We start from the raw sequence: 6,404 nt of genomic DNA on the forward strand, positions 1-6,404 counted from the left end.
GGTTGTTTTCTAAAGATAATTATTTCTTACAAATATAAATACATTTATATTTTGTGAAAATAGTTTATGTGATCGATTATTCTACATTAAAATCGTTTCATAAAGCTTTTCTTCAAAAACTTCTTTTGCCAACTACAAATTACACAAATCATTATATTTTCAAAGTTTGATATTACATTTATTTTTATTACAATTTAGTCACTAACTTTTTAATTTTTGCAATATTGATCACTTAACCATTTAACCCACTTACACACTAACATGCAAGTAAATATGATACTATTTAGTTATGCAGTACTGAAATGATACGATGATATGTCAAAATTAAGAGAAAACATGACAAGAAAGATATTTAGTTTTCATATTTTTCAGAAATTAAATTTACACTTTTTTTTTTCCAGTTTTGATACTCCTATTTTTGTTCCAAATGAAATAACACTTTTTCAAATTTGATAATCATATTTTTTAGAATTTTTTTTTTTTTTTTTTTTTTTTTTAACACTTGTCTAGCATCTAAAAACACATGAAATTAATTAATTTTGTAATTTTAATAATTATGCATCAACATCAATCATTTTTCATACAAAATATTATGTTACAACCTTAACAATTTAATAAAAACTGTATTTATTAAACTATGAATGTTGCAACAAAGTTTTGTTTTGCATGAAAAAATATATCCATATTAATATCTAATTATATAGTACAAAGAGGCGTAATTAATATTTTTTATTATATATATATATATATATATATATATATATATATATATATATATATATATATATATATATTTATTGTTTAAAATATAACGAAACATATCAAAATTAATAAGTTTTATACTTTAAGTATAAATTAATATTGATATATTTTCAGATAAAAAACTGATGTTATAACATTCACTTTTAATGATCATGTTGTATATTAAAATGTTAACGTTATAACATAATATTTTGTCTTAAAAATAGAGATATATTGATGTGTAGTTATTAATATTATAAAATTAATAAATTTAATGTATTTTAGATAATAAACAAGTTTTAAAACTAAAAAATGGAAAATGGAAAAAAAATATGATTATCAAATTATGAGTTAAAAAAGTTATGAAAATGTAAGGAAATATGTAAAGTTTTTAAAAATACCATTGAACTAAAAACACATGAAAGCATAAAAAACTATCATTTTTGTTTTTAAAATGTTTTTGTAACCAGAAAAAAAGTTATTGCACGTCACAATAATATTAAAAATAAAAGTTAAAATTTATTACTTTTTAACAATGTTTTCTAGTTTAATGATATTTTTAAAACACTTTAGGTAGATACGTTAGAATTTTTTTAAAGTTAAGTAATATTATGATATTTTATTAAAATATATATTATAAAATAATATAAATGATTCAAATATAACAATTTTAGTGAACTCACAAAATAATCATTTAACAAAAATAAATATATATTCCTTTCAGGGAGGCCATGTGCTACCCCAGCTTTACGAAACAAAATAACAGGACCACAAATTTATAATTTGTTTTTCTTCCTTTAGATATCATTAGAATAAGCAAACTATTAATTTTGATAACTTAGTTATTATGTTTATTATTGATCACCAACTTCTCTAGAAGTTAAAATAGTAAAAATATAGATATATTAAAGGTAAAATAAACAAATATATCAATTATAAAATACATTTATTTTAATAATTAATATTATATGCGAAAGAACATATTAATATAACATAAAAACTTGTATAAATATAAGTTAATAAAAGTTTTGGTGTAAGAATCTTTAGAAATATTTTCCTTTTACACAATATGTCGTAATCGAAAACTTTTTACTCCTTCACCCGGCCCATTTGATTCATCTATTTGTCATCACTAAATTAAATATACAACAATCATGAAAACTTTAATAACCATTTTCTTTTACTTCTCAATATTTTAATTGAGTAATGTAATAATCGTGTAAACATAATTTTCTCTTATAAATATTGTTTTGATGAGGTAGGCTTTTGTTGGCCCTTCATTTCTCACATTTGGTACCCCTCATTTATGTTCAAATAAATTATATTTTCTATTTGTGCCACATATTGTGTATTGTATGAAACAAAGCTCTTATCAATAATGAATGGTGTTGGCAGCATCCCAAGAAAGGAAAGATAGTCTGGTGGTTGGTATGAATCTTTATAAACTTGTCCAATTTAAAGAGAGGACAAAATGTGGGGTTAGGGTGTTTTGTGAAAGGGATGTATGATGCCAATTTCTTGGATTTCATTCAAGATAATATCACCTGCTTGTGGGTTTCTAATGCTTCTTCTTCATCCACTCGTCAAGGATTATGTTGTATAAATATGAGATATGCATTAATATGACCATAAATGAGTGTTAAATATATAAGAAGCTAATCACATCTTCAAAGAATTTACTAAATAACCTCGTGATTCGTGAAAAAGGTATCGCAAATTTTTGATATAATTTTTTGTGACAAGTCTTGCGAACTTTACACATTTTGCACTAAATTTCATAAATCTTATTTATGTCAACATTAGAAGTTGAAGGAGAGGGAATTCCATCTCTTCTCTTAAGTTGAATCGATATAGAACTTGAAGGAGAGGGAATCCATTAAAGAGTAAGCTTGAATTCTGGTAGTGGAATTGAAGTTCTTTGTTGTGTTCTAACAAACATACATCAAGTAGAGTTTGTAAGGTGGTTAATTAAACCTTTTTTTTTTTTTTTTTTTTTTTTTGGTATTTAAGCTTCCACATTTGTGAAATCTCATCAAATTCGAATTATATGATGAACTTTTGGAGTAATTGGAGTTTAGTGTTGAATTTTATGATTCAACACTAATCTAATGATATAAATTCATCTCCATGGTCAAATTGAATTCATAAAGCTTTTATGGTGGTTTTTAAAGCCTAGCTTCATGAAACCATCCATAATCCAATGATCATGCTTATTAATATGTTTTGGATGTAATTTTAATAGTTCTTTATCAAAATAATAGTGTTGAATCATTTAATTGGGTTAAAAGTGAAGTTATAGTGTTTTAATGAAATTTTAAGATTAATTTTAACAAAACAACCATATATGTATTATGTTTCAAATTTAAACGTGTTAATAAGGTTTTAATTTTTTTAAAAAATTAATTCTTATCATCATTAATTCAAATCATTAGTTAAAACCAAATCTAGTAACCTTGCTTTAGTTCGAATGGTTGAAATATAAAGTTATGTGACGATCGCTTAGATTAGTAATTTAATTAGGATAATAATGTTATAGGAATTTTTTGATTCTATCGGTTATAGTTTTGAAGCAATTATTAACATTTCAATAAAATGTTATTATAAGTGTTAAAATCGGTGTTAGCAAAGTAGTTTGTTATTTTTTTTTTTTTTGTTTTTTTTTTTTTTTTGTTTTTGCATATTGTGCATTTACATAGGCACTGTAAATCCTATATTAAATTACATGGATCGTGTAATTGCTACATTTACACGGGTCTTGTAAAAATCATTTGTTGATTTACATAGACAAACTATCTGCTTTGCATAAACTTTGCAACTTCCTTGGTTTTTATTTATTTAACCTCTTGTTGCTTAAATGTAACGTTTCAAAATACTACTAAAAATTTTTATTTTTCAAAACACCAAAAAGGATAAAACAAATTGTTTTCAAAACCAAACAATGTATAAAGTATTCCTAAACATCATAGTAAATCATATAAATAGTGTATAATGAACTTATGGGATGTTGTTCATGCCAACTCTTTCTTTTAGAATCAAAAGTACTTGAAACATTTAAACCATAAAACCATAACCACAAAGTTTAGTGGGTTTCCCCAAATACCACATAACTATACATGCTCCACCCATAATATATTAGGCCCCACCCATTCATTCTATTAGTGTTTTTGCCACCCATTCATTCTATTAGTGTTTTTGGGTGTGAACCAAAAGAAGGATTCTGGTTTTGGTCCTTACATCCAAACAAGATGACAAAAGAGGGATTCTGGTTTTGGTCCTTATATCCAAACAAGATGACAAGAACAAGATCGCTAACTAGGAGATTGTTAGTGTAATACCCCAACTTTATAAAACTTTTACAAACTTAATTTTTATTACAAAAATACAACGATTAGCCATGTATACAAAATTTATTTTACTAAAGTCCATAAGTATTTATAATTTTTACAATATTTTGGTGTTTTACAAACCGAATACAAAACCATAGTTGAGCAGAATATCTTACATTAGGCCTCATACTTTTATTCTTTAAATATTATTTATTTTTCACCTGAAGGTTCTGAATCTGAGATATATGACATATAAAAATTTACGTAAGACAAATATGTCTAGTGAGTCACTTGGATTTTTGACACAATAATGTTCATATTCTTATTTGTAAATTTTTTTTCTTTAATTTGTATACATGCAATGCTATGCATGAAATGAATACAACAAGACAATGTACTGACATTTTATTTCGTTTATCCGTTTTGTCACCCTAGCATGACATACCACTCTAGCGTGGTATTTTCCCAAGATAGGAAGAACAAATCAACCTATAATAACAAAATACATCTACTTCACGAATAGAGGTACCACCCCGACAAAGTCTTAATCCCTTTTTTGGGATTTTTGTCCGGACCTGTACTCAACTTTTATGCAGTCACATTCAATGTATGCATGAACACCACTTTTCTTTTAACTTCTCAAACACACAAATGCCATGATGCACTTTTATATAAATTTTTATATAAAAGTTATAATTATTTTTCCATATCTCATTTTTATAGGAATTATAATAAAAAATATGTCAAATCATGTATTATATACTAAATACTCCATATCTCATTTATATAACACTTACAATAAAAAATCTATCAAATCGTGTATTATATACCTAATACTCCATATCTCATTTATATAATAATTATAATAAAAAATTTGTCAAATCATGTACTATATACCAAATACTTCGTATCTCATTTATGTAACAATTATAATAAAAATATGTTGATTCATATATTATATACCAAATATTCAGATAACCTTGAAATTTTATTTTATTTAAATATAGTTGCCATATATCCCAAACAGGGAAAAATTCGTCAAGTACTCACCTGAGTAGTTAGGATTACTAACTATTTGTAACATTCAAGTTTCGATAAGTTTCTCTTTTAGCCTTTATGCAAATTTATTAACATTTGGTCCCCGGCTAGTACGCAGGGGGTACTCAATAATTACGCTTAACGTACAAGCCCATTTGATGATCTCGGGTTCCACCCACGTATGCAGGGCGTACGTGGAGTATGCGTGGTGTACGTAGTGCAGGGGAAAACCCTAATTTTTAGGGCTTACACCCTATTTAAGTGACTTAAACCTCTTCTTGGACCTTTATTGACCAACTTCCATCTCCCTTTACTTGGAAAATGAAACACTAACAGCTTTTGGTGAGATTTGAGCTTGAAAAGTGATTTGTTGGTGTTTTGTGGTGAAGAAGAAGAGAAACACTTAGAGGAGTAACTTGAGCTTGTAGATCCAGGATCACCTTCTCATTTGCAATATTTTTGTGGTAAAAAGTTCACACCTTGAATATCATTTGTGTTAGATCTACTTTATGGTGTTTCTTGGGCATTTTTGAGTCATTTGAAGTAAATATGAGCTTTTGATCTACTCTAGAAGCAATGGATGCTAGATCTTAGCTCCATTTAGGACTTATGTTAATAAAAATGCAAACTTTATGGATGTTTTTGGTTTATGCTAGTATTAAGACCTTTATTAATCTCTTTTTGAGCTTTGAGTCCCATTAAACCATGCATGAGTGTAAAGTTGCCAACTTTACATGATAAATCACCCTTTAGGACCAAATTTGAGAGTTTGGCTTGTTGTCTCAACCGATTAAGTGCTTAATGGAGTAGGTTGGAAATCTGGGGAGTATGTTGGGCGTACTCACCTCGAATGGAGTATGCTAAGCATACGAATTGAGTACGCCCTATGTACTCAGCAATTGGGCTTTTGGGCTTAGAAATCCTCGATATAGGTGTAATACCATAAATTTTCAAACAAATTATTTATTTTTAAAATCACATAATTCTCATAAACATAATCCACAAAACCCAGAGTGTCAAATGATCAAAAACACATGTCCATAATTGTTTGCATAAAAATCCAGGATCCTCAAAAACACAACTTCATCCTGTGTGTACAATCAAGTTGGCGCCTTCCTACGATCTTGAGAAGTACCTGAAACACATATCACGTAACACGGTATGCACAAAGCTTAGTAAGTTCCCCAGAATACCAAACATATCTCATTAGCTTCTCATGACTATTTCTCGAATAAGAGCCTCTGTTAAATGTGTCTCAGTAAACCCTCTGATCCCATAACTCGAGTAGACCCTCCGGTC

Source organism: Lactuca saligna, chromosome 8 (genome assembly GCF_052625555.1).
Source record: "Lactuca saligna cultivar CGN05327 chromosome 8, ASM5262555v1, whole genome shotgun sequence".
NCBI lineage: Eukaryota > Viridiplantae > Streptophyta > Magnoliopsida > Asterales > Asteraceae > Lactuca > Lactuca saligna.